The sequence below is a fragment of the Vombatus ursinus genome, unplaced genomic scaffold (assembly GCF_900497805.2).
Source record: "Vombatus ursinus unplaced genomic scaffold, bare-nosed wombat genome assembly UNPS02014813.1, whole genome shotgun sequence".
NCBI classification, from domain to species: Eukaryota; Metazoa; Chordata; class Mammalia; order Diprotodontia; family Vombatidae; genus Vombatus; species Vombatus ursinus.
This window is the reverse complement of record NW_020954591.1, coordinates 19,353,321-19,368,614: the sequence shown is the minus strand read 5'-3', so window position 1 is coordinate 19,368,614 and position 15,294 is coordinate 19,353,321.

Genomic DNA, 15,294 nt, shown 5'->3' with positions numbered 1-15,294 from the left:
CATTCTTTTAAAAAATTATTTTTTGTTATTCTTAACTTGAACCAAATGAACATTTCCATATGCAAACAGAAAAAGTAGATTGCATATGAAACCATGAATCTCTATAAAGTACTGTTTAAAATTTTAAAAGTATGTAATTCAACACATTCATTTCAAAATTGCCCTAGTTGTTTGTGCTCCATCAAAATTTCCTTATTTTCTCCTCATTAAAAATGCTTTTCTTTTTTCATATCATTACCCGCTCTTCTAATCCACCCTATTAAAAAAAATCTTCCAAGCTCAAGCAAAAAAAAATCCACACATTAACCATTTCCAAAAATGTATGTTTCATTTTGTGTTCTCTAGTCCATTACCTCTCTGTTAGGAAGAGGAGTATGTGCAATCATTTTTCTTCTGGGGTAAAGTTGGTTCGTCAACTTTTTCAAAGTTTTTTTTTTACTGTGTTATAATCATTATGCAGGGTGTCCCAAAAGTCTTAGTGCATTTTTTTCAGCTATGAAAGCTTCTGTGTATTTCAGCTTTAATAGATGAAAACTGCACTAAGACTTTAGGGACAAACTACATAGTTTGTTTTCTTGGTTCTGCATCAGTTCATACAATTTTTCCACATCTTTCTTGGAATCTACCTCTTTCATCATTCCTTATGGAGTAATAATATTCAATTATATTCATATATCATAATTTTTCTGGTTATTCCACAATTGATGAATACCCTCTCAGTTTCTAGTTCTTTGCTGTAATAAAAGGTGCTGATATAAAATTGTTTTTATATATTGTTTCCTCTTTCTTTGATCTCTTTGAAGTATAGTTCTAGTTGTGGCACCACTGGCTTAATGAGATATACAGTTTATTGACTTTTGCAATATAGTTTTAAATTGCTTTTCAGAATGACTGGACCAACTAATTCATAGCTCCACTAACAGGGCATTATTATTTCTGTCCTTTCATGGCTGCCCTAACAATTGCCATTTTCCTTTTCTGTCATCTTTGCCAATCTGATGGGTATGAAGTAGTACTTTAAAGTTGCCATAATTTGTATTTCTCTTATAAGTAGTCTTGTGGAGCATTTTTTCACACAGTTATTGACAGTTTGCTTTTTTTCTATTGAGAATTGTCTCTTTATATTCGCTGACCAATTACTTTGGGAAATGGCTGTAATATATTTTAATCAGTTCTCTCTATATTGTGTCTCAAAGATCTTTATCAGAGAAACCTGTTGCAAAGAACTTTCTCCCCCAACAAGTTAACTGTTTCTTTTCTTATTTTGTTTGTTCATAATGTTTTCAATTTTATATAATTAAAATTATCTTTTTGTGTAGAATTATTGTGGTATATTAGTGTGAGATGATAATAGAAACTTAATTTCTGCCATACTGCTTTCCAGTTTCCCTGACTTTTTTTCTTTTGGTCAAAGAGTGACCATGGTTGGGGTCCATGGGTTTATGAGACATGACTATGAACTATTACATTTATTCTCTTCTGTATATTACCTACCTAAATTGTACTATTGATCAGCTAATTTTAACAAGTATTAAATACTTGTTAATTAAATAGTTTTGAGGATTACAACTTTGTAGTATTGTGAGTTCTAGTAGTTTTAGACCTCTTTATTCCTATTTTTCTTCATTGTTTCCTTGAAATTCTTGACCTTTTATTCTTTCAGATGAATTTTGTTTTTTTTTCTATTTATAAAATAACCCTTAGATAGTTTGAATACTATGGAAATGAGTAAGTAAATCAATTTAAGTAGTATTGTCATTTAAACTGTATTGTCATGACCTGATCAAAAACAATTAAATAATATGGACATTCTTTCTTTACCACTGATTTTATTTGAAAGGCTTCTAATGTTTTTACCTTATGCATGATACTTGCTCTTGGTGTAGGTAGACAGTATTTACCGTATTAAGGAAAAGTTCTTGTATTCCCATGATTTTTAGTGTTTAAATTTTTTTCTAACAAATGAATTTTTATTATGTCAAACCATGTGATTTTGTTTTGGTCCATTAATATAGTCCATTATGTTTATAGTTTCCCTTTGAAGGATAAATACAATATCATTACTGTGCAATAATTTTATTAATGTGTTGCTATAAACTTTTTGCTAAATAATTTAGTTGATATTTTTGTTTCAAAATTTACTAGAAATTTTGTTCTCTAGTCTTCCTTCTCTGTTTTATTTGTTTCTGGTTTGCCCAATTTATAGTTCTAGTCTTCATTTTTCTTGTTAAGGAAATTATTTCTCAATATACATTCTCTCTTAAGAAAAGCATTTAATATTATAACTTTCTCCTTAAGGAATTTTGACAGGTTTCAGGTTTCTCCCCAACCTCAGGTTTCTCAATAACAAATGAGGTTCAGAGCCCTGCAGTCTTTTGGGATTTCTGGAAGTCTTTCCTAACATCTCTTACTTCTAGTGCCTTCCCTCTGTTAATTATTTCCTATTTATCTTGCATACAGCCTACTTACATGTTTTCTCCCTCATTAGACTGAAAGCTCCTTGAAGACAGGGACTGTCTTTTGCTTCTTTTTATATTCCTAGTTCTTAGCATAGTGTCTGGCACTTAGTAGATGCTTAATATCTGTTTATTGATTGATTGATTATTTGGATTGATTCCAAAATGAGATTCTCCAAAATGTTTTGAACAATAGTATTACTGTTAGAATAAGTGTATGGCTTTCCACCTTAACTGCTTTAATGCCCCTTTATCTAATGCCCTAATATCTAATGTGTTTATTAAGAAAGTTGTTACATTGCTTTATTAGTCAAATCTATTGCATTTCCTTAGTAAGGAAGAGCAGTAGTTGACTTGTGAAAGCCTTACCTTAGAAAAACGGAAAAAAGGCAAGTCATACTCAATATTAACATGTGTTGTCCTCTTAATGTCTTGCCTATGGAATAAATGTCTTCAGATTTGGGCCCAAATTACTCCAGTCCACATTACATAAACCAACCCAACATGTAGCAAAACAGATCAATCATAATCTATATACAATATTCTTTTATTGCTAAATTGGAGCAGAGCTCTTATCACATAATCAGTAAGCCAGTATTTATTTAATGCGTGCTCTTTTCTAGTGGGCAATAATGTTTAGGAATTGTGCTAAGATCTGGGGATACAAGTACAATAAAAAAAGAAGAAGGGAGTGATCCTTATATGGCTCTAGTTTCAGCTAAAGGAGACTTAGATGTTGGAGCCAGAAACATAAAGTTGATATTATTGTGCATATAGCAAGAAGGAATAGAATGAGAGGGAGACAGTTCAGGGAGCAAAAGATCAGGGGTGGCATGAGATTCAGATTGTAGGTACTTCATAAACCTTTGCCGACTGTAACTGATGTTGCTAATAAGCGTTGATGTAGATAATTTTCTTTCAGATTTCTTCTTGTTTCAGGACAAGCCTACAACACACATGTTTATGTGGTAAATTGCCTGAAAAGAATCCTGAACAAAAGAATTTATGCAGCCTGGTTTAAAATTTAAAAACAGAATGGGCATCTCTTCAATTGCATCTTTTGGCATCACTCAAAAGATGCTGTGTTTGAATGGAAAAACTAACCCTTGGTGGTTGGTCTCAGGAGCCAATGGACTTCCCTTGAAAAGATTTATTTTGACTTATACAAGTACTTTCCAAAATATACAGTAAGTCCAAAAGGAGTAAACTGAAATCCTTTGTGGCAGGCTCTAAAGGAAATGGCAGTTTTTCCCACTAAGTCACACTGATCAGAATTTTGGGATTTTGTGGTGGGTATGACATCTGTATGACATCTACTTTGTTGAATTGAGTGCCTCCTCCAAACGAACGATCTTGGACGCTGAGCCAAACCTGGGTTCATTTTCCCTGGGCAAAAGATGACCTCCGTTTCTAAGAAAGGAAAAAAAAGCTTTGAAAAATGGTTTGGACACTGAAATAACTCTTACAAAATAGTATTTTGATGCCCTAAAGTATAAAATAATCAGAAACACATGATTTCAGCTTCCCATAAATTACAAAGGGTTTTGTCTAGCAGAAAAATGCATGGCAAAACTCATCGTGGATAAACAATTGAAGGAGATAATCTGGTTGCACAAGTGGGTCAAGGATGGGGGAAGGTAACATACAAACTTGGACTTGTGTATAGCGTGCAAAGAATTATGTGTTTTTTATTAAATAATGATACTAATGCCATTTTTGTTTTACCTGTACCTTAAAAGGCCAGTAAGTGGCTGTTTTTCCTTGACCCCTTGATTGATACCAGTTGGGGAAAAGACTAAATTATTGAGTAGTTTATATTACATAACTTATTTTTGCTTTGTTTTGTAAAGAAGTGAAATTTTATTATGGTTAACGGCATATACTAATATCCTTCTTAGGCCAATAAAACATTGTTTTCTATTGTAAACCCCTGGAAAGCAGGGGCTGTGAAAATTTTCATCTTTGTGCCTCAAAGCTTAGTGTAGAGCTCTGCACACAGGAGGGAGGCCCTTTTTACACTTAGTAAAGGTCCTTAATCAATCTGTTTTAATGAATAGATAATGATGATATACAATTGTATCAATTATTTGCAAATGAAAAGCTGCTGTCAAGAGTCAAGAAAACTTGGGTTCAAATCCTACCTCTGACATATATTGTGTAAAAGTGTGAAGTTTCTTAGCTTTTCAGTGCCCATAGGCAACACTACTAGACAACAAATAACAAATGAGTTGCTGATCTGCTTTGGTCACAGGAATTTTATTTTGTGGGGGAGGAGGGAGCAAGATGGAGCAGGGCCCTGTTCTGTTTTCCTTCCTTCTTTCCTTCTTTCTTTCCTTCCTTCCTTTTAAAATAAATAATTACATTTTATTTTTGTTATGAACTTAAAATCACCAACAAACACATATTTCAAAAATAAAAGGATTTATATGGAATTGTGAATTTCTGTTAGCAAATTTTTTTTTTAAAATTATATTATCTTTAAAAAGTTAGTACCAAAATGACTATTTGTTTGAGTCCCCTCTGAACATTTTTTTATTTTCTTCTTTGTATTTTTAATGTTTTTCTTCTCTCTGTCTCTCTCTTTCTCTCTCTTATTTCTAGCACTACTCACTAACTCACCTCTCCCATCACCTAGAAACCCTCCATTGTAACAGATACATACAGTTAAGGAAACTAAATGGCCACATTGGCCACATCTAAAAATTAATGTCTCATTCTATACCTCTAGTCCACTATCTTTGCCAAAAGACAGGCAGCATGCTTCATCATCAGTCTTCTCAGGTTGTGATTGGTCACTGCAATGAGTTGTATTCCAATCTAGGTATGTCATCTTTGACTCCTCACTATCTCTCAACCCACATATCCAATCTGTTGTCAAGACTTATCATTTTCACCTTGCAAAATCTCTCCAATACATCCCCTTCTCTCTTTGACATTGCCACTATTCTGGTACAAGACCTCATTGCCTCATGCCTGGACTATTGCAATAGGCTTCTGGTGTATGTGTCTCATTTCCCCCGCCAGTGATAGGATTACCCAAAGTAGCCTATTTGTTAAATGGGTGCATTTAATAGTGCTATCATCAGTGCATGCTAGTTTCCCATTTTGTCTTAGCATAACATGCAAACTACTCATGAAAAAAATGGTTTTTAAAAATACTTTTTGCTGTACGTTTTCTGTAGTACACTCAAATTATATGATAGTTCTAACACCAAAAATGTCCATCTTGATATCTCTATCTATATCTCATAACATATATACATAAATACATATGTAAATATATACATATATTTAAGCATCTATGTTTATACATATAAACACACAACTATTTTATATACATACATATATGTGTGTATATGCATATATACATACTCATATATTTATGTTAACGTTTTGGTGTATGGGGTTTTCTTTGGTCATTTGTTTGATGTGTGGATTGGATTCTCAGGACTGACTTTGTCCATTATTTTAATTTTTAACTAAATGTTACAGGGTTTTATAGGAAAAAGAGCATTAAAGGAACTCATTCTCTTATTCAGACTCATTTCCAAAGGCTAAATTTAAACCTGGACCTTCTGTACCTGCTCCAACAAGCAATGGCAAGAGAAACAAAACCAACAATTTCTGGAAGGCATTCACATCCTTTGTCAGCTTGGCAGCCTTGTACCTTTCATCTGTTCCATCGTGACCAATTTTCTTTGCCTGTATTTCAGCAGACTCTGTTCTGTTCTAGGAGAACCCAACTGTGGAAGTGTCTTTTCCTCCACTGTGTCATTGTAGCATTCAAAGGTATATTTGATGGGTGCTCAGACTAAATTACAAAGAATCTTATCTGACTTTATAGACTGAATAATTACTTTAGTGTCTTTAAATGTTTCTCCACGTTTGTAAACTAGGTGCCTTGGAAAGGTGTTATTTTAGGCTGTGAAGAGATCTCTGTGAAGTTTTCTCTAACAACTAAAATGATTTCTCCTTCCTCAAAATTCCCATAGAGCTGTATTTGTTACCCTAGTATGGCATTTATCCATTTGTGCTATTCTATCTTATATTATTGATGTCCACATCTTCTTTTCTCTGATGGAATGAATCTCCATGAGAGTAGGGACCATATCTCCAGCTTTTTACCTCCTCTCCCCACCCCACCCCCCATTCCCATCCTTCTGCTTGGCCTTGAGTTCTAACTTAAGAGTTAGAAGGCATGAGGTTCAAGTCCTGACTTTGATGCTTGCTAGTCACTAGTTACACACTCGTGTGATCTTAAGCAAACCACTTAAAGTCTCTTTATCTATAGAATGGATTTAATCATAGGATTTAGAGCAGTAGAAGGGATGTAGAGATCATATAGTCTAGAGCAGATTCTTTCCCCCCACCCCCCAGAGTCTCTTAACCTTTTTTATGTCATTGACCCCTTTGGCAAGAATGTATATTGTTTCTTTCTCAGAATAATGTTTTTAAATGCATAAAATAAAATATATAAGATTACAAAGGAAATCTATTATATTGAAATGTAGTTATAAGAATATTTTTTTTTAAATTCACAGAGCCCAAGATAAGAACCTCTGGCCTAGTTCAATTCCTTTATTTTATAGATGAGGACACTGGGGCCTAAAGAGGAAGAATGGTTTGCTCATTGTCAAATGGTATTAGCATCAAAGTTGGAACATGAACTCAGGTCTTCTGACTCCAAGACCAATAATCTTTCTACAATACTTCCTACCTCACTGGGTTATTGTAATGAAAGTACAATATAAACCTTAAAGAACTATAGAAAAGTGAGCTATTAGTGCATACAGTAGGTGTTTACTAAATGTTTATTGAATGGACAAATTCTGTTTAATATGCTGAATGTTGGAGCTCTTAGAGACCAGTGGAGTTTCCAAAAAGAATTTCAGCACATGACTCAGTGTAGGCCCTAGAAAAAGAATCTTAGCTTGAGTGTAATAATTAGCAAGGATGGCTATAGTGGCTAGCTTTGGCTGTGGCAACTAATCCACCTTGAGGAAGGTGGCTGGGGTCTCAGTGAGTTGTAGTTTCATTTGGCATGTCGGGAGAAGAGTGTTGCTGGACATGAGGAATAAGTTAGGAACAATTTTGACTGTATTTATCACAGAATGGAAAATAATCGGAAATCTTGGTGTGATGAAAAGAACAATATATTGGAAGTCAGGAGACCAGGGTTCTAATCTTGGTGTTGGCGTGAACATTCCACATGACTATGCATCTTAGGATGAATAACCTGCCCTCTATGGGATGCAATTTTCTCATCTATAAGATCAATTTGGCAGCAATTAAATTCAATAAAATTCCTGGAGAAACAATTATAAAAAACTAACATAGTCCTTGCCCTCAAGAAGCATACATTCTTTTTGGGGTGGTAGAAGTAACCTGGACAACATAGATACAAGTAAGTACAATAACAATAGCTCACATTTATGCAATTCTTTAACATCTGCAAGTTGTTTTACATATATTATGTCATTTGAGCCTTACAAGAGTCCTTTTGAGTAGGGTAAGGCTTAGCTATGATAAGGTGTTATCATTATCCCCATTTTGCAGGTGAGGAAAATGAGCCACAGAGAGCTTAAGTCAATTGTCTACCCACACTTAATTAGTGAGTATCTGAGGTAGAATTAAAACTGAGATTTTCCTGATATGTAGTTAGGGGATATAGTATGCTAGAATGGGACTCATGAAGACTTGAGGTCATTAGGTGTTCAAAACCCTTTATTACCTCCTTTTCCTACCTTTCCATTATTCTTATATCTTACCCTTGGGGTGTATGGAGTGTTCAGGGAGCACTGGTACCTCTGTTTTTAGGACTTGTGAGCCCTTTTAAGGACTGGTGTCTATCTTCACCCAACTCTCACTTATGGCTCCAAGAAGGTATAGCATGTATAGTGGCCACAGCCTGGTAAAACCATCTCAGCAGATGGGCTAAACCAGGATGAAGGTAACCAAGGGGCCTCAAACCCATCAGTGAGTAAGGAGGATGTCTACCTCTAGCATATGAAGACTTCCTTAGGTGGAAAGGGAAGATGAGAACAATTTATTCCAATGGTCATGAAAGCAGCTGAAGCAGGCATTGTGGAGTGCTTAGAGCTTCTTCAGAAATCAAAGACACCAAGGTCATCCACTGTATCCTGGGCCATTGCCAGTTATCCTGACTTTTGTCTTCCCACTATACTTAGATAATTCCAGAAGAGAGTGAGGCTGATGACTTTGTACAACTCTGCCTCACCTAAATCCAATTTATGCTCAAGTCAAGATGTCATCCTGGGATGTCATTGGTCCTCTTCTAAATAAAGGACAAAGAACAACATCTTATCCTCTCCTACCCCCAACCCCTCACTCTTCAATCCAGTGACACTGGTCTCCTTGCTGTTTTATGAACAAGACACTCCATCTTTCAGCCCTGGGAATTTTCTCTGACTCTCCCTCCCCCTCCATGCCTGGAATGGTCTCCTTCCACATCTCCACCTCCTTGATCCTCTGGGCTTTCTTCAAGTCACAGCTAAAATCCCATCTTCTACAAGAAGTGTTTTCCAATCTCTCTTAATTCTAGGGTCTTCCTTCTGTAGATTATTTCCTATTTATTTTGTATGTAGCTTGTTTTTGCATATTTCTTTGTTTGTTATCTCCCCCATTAGATTGTGAGCTTCTTGAGGGCAGGGACTATCTTTTGCCCCACTCAGAATCCCCAGTTCTCAGCACAGTTCTTGGCACATTGGAGGTGTTTAATAAATGTTTATTGACTGACCAACAAATCTTACCTTGGACACTTGCTAACTGTGACCCTGGGCAAGTCATTTAATCTCTCTCATTCTTGATTTCCTCATTTGTAAAATGGAAATACCAATAGCACCTACCCTTTAGGGTTTTGTGAGAATCAAATAAGATAATAAATAAAATGTTCTTTAAACCTTAAAGTGCTATGTAAATGCTAGCTGCTATTATTGTTATTGTTATTTTTATATTATTATTCCTGACTCCAAGTCCAGCACTGTGTCTCCTACACCATGCTTTCCAGTAATAATGAGAGCAAAAGATAGAGCCAGACAAAAAGGAAATTAGATCTTAAACTTTCCCCCAAAGGAGGATTATTTTGAATGAGAGCAACTAGGTTAATGGAGTTGTCTGTATATTGTGGTAGTCAGTGAGACTTAAAGAGGGGGAGGGCAGAGTAGTTTAATATAAAACAAATAAGAATCTACAAGTTCAGAGAAATCTCAGAATAACAATGTCTCCATTGGGCAAAGTTTTACCTGTAAAAGTGCTTAAAGGGGCCTCTATTAAGTTAGTGCTTTCATAGCTCCCAAGGGAAAACGGCATGGGGTTTCTTGATTCATATTGAGATGGGTTTTGCTGTAAAATGTTCACCCACTTACATCTCAGAGGCCTGGTTCACACTCAGTATAACACTGGATTTTACTGTATGCGAGGAAATTCCTTACTGAAGCTATAACATGTGTATTTCGCTGAAGTTGGGGGGGGGGGAAGAACTGAAACAAGATTTTATAAGAAGCAGTGGAATGCTGAGATAGGAGCAAGGGGACCTGGGTTCTAGTTATGTCTCTACTACCAGGTGATGTTTTGATTTCAGGCAAATCATTTAATTTCCCCAAGCTTCAGTTCTCTCATCTATAAAATGACAAGGTTGGCTTAGATGATTCAGATCTTTTCCAGACATAAAGATAAGGAAGTCAAATGCCTGAATAATTAGGGTACAGTGCCGGGTACAGAGTAAGCGCTTAGTAAATGATTTTTGATTTGATTTGTTGATTGTAATGATTTTCCCCAATCTAATTATTTTCTTCTTATTCTAGATGCACTGATTTTATTCATGCAAAATGATCTAACTGTACTGATTTTGTTTACATTATATAATCAAAATTATCTGTTTTCTTGTATAAACTCTACCTTTTGTTTGGTTATGATTTTTCCCCCTAACAAGAGTTGATTTTCCTCTATTTTTAAAAGATGACCTTTTATATTAAGATTGCTTATTTATTTAGAATTTATTGTGGAATATAGTGTAAGAGGTTGACATAAACCTATCTCCTGCCAAGCTGCTTTCCAGTTCCCCTGGTAGTTCTTGTCAAATAAAAAGCACCTCTTTCCCACCACTTTTCACCCCTTCTCCATTAATTTGTGTTGTGAGATTAGCCAGACATTAGGCTATAGTTTGCTTCTAAGCCTTGCTTATGGATAGAGTCTATTCCACTGATGTACTTTTCTCTTTTTAATCAATATCAATAGCTTTTTGCTAAGGTAGCAATTAGAAGTTGGAGTTAGAGTCAAGTTACTAGGAGGCAGAAAAATGAGTATCTGAAGTGAAAAAAGTATAACACACAAAATAGAAATTGGTAGTGGAAGAGGTTGCTAAATGAAAGTCAGAAGCATGAGAGGTCAGAGTCAAGCAGGATAGAAGAAGCACCACAATTCAGCCTCATGGGTGGAAGTTGATTACAGATAGAAAGGACAGTGGCTAGCTGCTTGTGCCTGGTAATGTTTCTTCTTCCATTTGGCATCTTTAGTCTGTTTACTTTGTTCCAGGGTCTGGGCAGCTAGTTTCTCAGACGTAGCCATTGGTAGGACTAACTCTCATATGTGCTTTGTGAGTATCAGGAAAGCAAGAGAGGCCCAAAAAAGCCAAGAACTTGCCCTGAAAAAATGACTGTTTAGCTGATCTCCAGCTCAGCCTCTTTCTTTTTCTTCTATATTCCAACTTTGGTCTCTGTTCTAGAGTAACCTGCATACAGTGAATTTATGTACATGTGAATGGGACTGTGGAGAAACATACACACACATATGTGTGTATATTTTTTATCTCTTTTTATCTATGTTTTGAAACTTTTCTATGCTCTCCTTAAATATATTTTTGAAAGCTGTATTCTAGTATAGGTGAAGTTATTGTAATTCCAAGCACTTTTTGAAAAAGGAAGTCTGTACTAGCCTTGTTTCAGATGGAATCCTGGGAGTGTGATGGTTGCTAAGGGACTATTATCTATACCTTAGAAATGATACAAACTATAGATACAAAGGGCAAAAAGCCATGTTTAAGAAACAAGAAAATTTACTCCTTTGAGACTGGGGAAGATGATCATAGGACAATTGTGCTACTTGGTAAACTCCCTGTTTACCCACAAATAAAAAGCAGAAGACGAGAACAGGGAATTTGGAAAGGTAAATTGGGACATTCAGGGATCCATTGTTGGTAAGCAAATATAGTTCTCTTAATAGAAAAATCAAAGGCTGAAGGGACACAATTTGCAAGGTTTTTTTTACTGGAAAACTGACTGGGACTAGTTTGAATATGGATGAAATTTTGATTTGAAATTTAAAAAATGCAAGACAAGTCATTTCTATTTCAGTCGAGGACATAAGCAAGGTTAGATTAAGAAGTGAATCTGTTGCTGAGAATCCAAAGAACTTCTAAGTTTACTCTATTCTGTCTTCTCTTATTTGGTATTCATACTGATGACCCATCTAAAACCTTGGCTTCACAGATTTCCTTGCTTCTCATCTATAAGTGACATTAATATCTATTCCATATCAGTAACTGATTGTTGTAAACACACCTTGGACATCAATGTCACTTGGAAATGCCTTATTTCTTTTGATTTTGAATTTTGGGCTTTCTCCATAACCATAATTTCCTGAATTTTCACCGCCTCAAATCTCACCTTCCTTTTGAACCTGTTCTTTGCCTTTATTGTGACCTTTGGGCTCTTAGCTCCTTCCTAGTATCTAAATTCTTCGCCTGATTTCTTTCACCACCTGTCTTCTTTCCCAGCCTGGACTCCTTGGTCAGCCATTCAGAGTCATTAGTATTCTAGGTTCCCTGGAATACTTGACATTCTGTCATGATGATTTCCAATACTGTATAGCCTCTGCCATCTGTTTCCTCCATTCCTGATCTGGGGCTGTCAGACTGCTGGAGAAAGTCACGAAACCATGCTGACTATCTGACCTCAGCTAAACCATTTTCCTTACTCATCAACCTCTTGTTAACTACTTGTCATGTTCTCCATGGTGGATGTTCTGAACTTTTTTTAATAAAGAATTTTTTCAGTAAAGACTCTCATCTCCCCTTTAGATTCCCATAAATACTAGTATAAACAATTGGAAAGGTAGCATGATGTAGTGGATAGAGGGCCATCCTTGGAGTCAAAAGCACTTAGAACATTGTCCCAGTGTTTAGCACAGTTCCTGGCACATAATAGGTGCCTAAAAATGTTTATTGACTGACTGAGAAATGAAATTGGGTTCAGGTCCTGCTTCTGACTGCATGACAATAGGGAAGTCATTGCACTTCTCAGTTCCCCAGGTAACACTCTAAGACTATAAATTACGGAGATTTTTACTAATATGCACCTATGGAAAGAGTTTTCAAGCTAGAAGTTCTCCTATTCTGATAAAAATTATGGGTCAGGGCTAAATAATAAATATAAAAGTGGAACCAAAAGACACAAAGGGGTATATGTATATGTATGTATGTATGTATGTATGTATGTATGTTGCTTTCCATAGTAGAACCAGCAAGATACCCTGAGGAAACATGCCAGAGCACTGGGAATAGCCATACCTCTGTTTCCCTCTTTTACTTCAGCCTCTGTAGCCATCATTGAGGGGAGCAATCACTGAGAAGAAAGGCCTACTTTCCTCACTGCTACCACCACTACTACCACCACCACCACCACCACCACCACCACCACCAGCACCACCACCACCATCACCACCACCACCATCACCACCACCATCATCACCACCACCACCCAATGATAAACTACCACTGCTGGGGAAGTGATTCCAAAAATCTCAGAACTGACAGCACTCACCAGACTCCAAGTCTTGCTTCCATCCTGAAGCCATCATCCCAGGAAGCGACCCCTATGAAGATATGGCTTTGGTTAGTACACTTCCTTTCTCCTCAGAAACCACATCTGTTGAAGACTTAGAAAAGAAAGTTCTTAACTTCCGAAGACCTTGGCATTGTGAATTGATTCAACATCAGAAATGGGCATAGGTTTATCAGTAGAAACGATGTGAAGAAGACATCTTCTTTACTTCTATACCCTAAAGATCATGGAACCATCCTATTTTTGTTTCTGACTTACAGCTGAAACTTCCTGTTGTCTCCCACCATTGGAATGGGAACTTCTTCAGAGAAGGGATTGTACTTTTCTATTTGTATCCCTGGTGCTTTGTATACAGTAAGTACTTAATAGATGTTTTTTCATTCATCTATTCACTCATTCATACTAAGGGGAACAATGTTTTACTACAAGGCAAATCTCATTGGTTGCTGGGCCTATTCACCCCATTTACCTTGACAAAGTTTTGACATAGTGACACTTGGATCCTATGAACCTGTCTGTCACCATCCCCAGAACAGACTCAGTTAACTACATTAACTACATTTCTATTGGCAATTATGCTTTTGGATAATTAAGTTACCATTGCTCAAAATGTTGTTGGATCTCCTCTTGTTCAATTTCTTTGAGAAATAAGTTGTTCCAAAAGTACTGGTTTCTTCAATTGTTGAATGATGAGGCTAGCCTTAATGACCTCTAGAATTTTGTTTATTCCTAACATTTTGACGTTCCACAAAATTCTGTCTCAGTACTTTGCCAACATATTGGTTTAAATCCACAGATATCAGAGTTGGAAAGGACCTCAAAGGCCATCTGGTTCAGCCAGTATCTAAATGAGAATCTCCTCTCCATCATATGCAATAAGTGGTGATCCATCCAGCCTCTGCTTAAAATGTCTAGTTAGAAGACATCTACTACTGCCTGGGGCAGTCTTTTCCAATTTTGTATAGCTCTCATTGTTAAGAAGTTTTCCCTCATAACAAGTCAAAATTTGCTCATAGCTCTGCCTTATGGAGCTAAGCTGAACAAGACTAATCCTTTGTCTATATAAACAGCCTTTCAGATACTTGAAGTCAGCCATCATATACTCCCACCCCACTACCCTGTCTTTTCAGACTTGAAAAGAGAGATGATAGCAAATTTTATGACCCAGTTTGATCCATATTCAGTAAACTTTGTTGTGAATGTCTTTGGGCTATTTTCCAAAGTCAAATCCATCCTCAAAGGCAAGCATTTGCCACTATTGAAGATATTTAGGAGACTGTGATATAGACTGTGAAGGTAAGTATGGAAGATAAGTTTCTTTTTTTGTGTGTTTTAGAGACTGGATCTCCGTATCTCATTTAGGCTAGAAATGCAGGAGTTAGCTCTAGGACAAATCTACTGGTGATTGTCAAGGAAACTTTGATCTGTTCCATTTCTAATCTGAGCTAGTTTGCTTGTTCTCAGGCAACCTTGTGGTTCCTCATTTCCAGGGGTCATTTTAGAGCCAAACATAGTGTAGATCCTTATTGGCCTAGCCCACTATAGCTCAGCACTCCCCAGCTCACGAGATCTATCAGCTTCAGCCTCCTAGGTAGTGTGATTATAGGTGTGCACCAAAACACCTGGCTAAAAGAAAAGTTTTCAAGACTAGCTGAGTGAATAACAAGGGGTTTGTCCTAGATGACCTCCACAATCTCTTCCATCTCCAAATTTATGATCCTATAATCTCATCTGACCCTCAAAACAATCCTGTAATGTTGCTATAGCTAATATACCCAAAGAAACTGAGGCTCACAAAGGTTAAATGCCTTGCTCATGGTCATAGAGATAGTAAATGGCAGAGGCAGGATTCAAACTCTGGGCCTTCTTTATTTCAATACAGCATTGCCTTTCAAGTTCTAAGCATTTGGTATGTGTTCCATTTGTCGAATTGAAAAACAAAGTACTTTTTAAACCTTTAAGAACTATAAAAAAAGAAC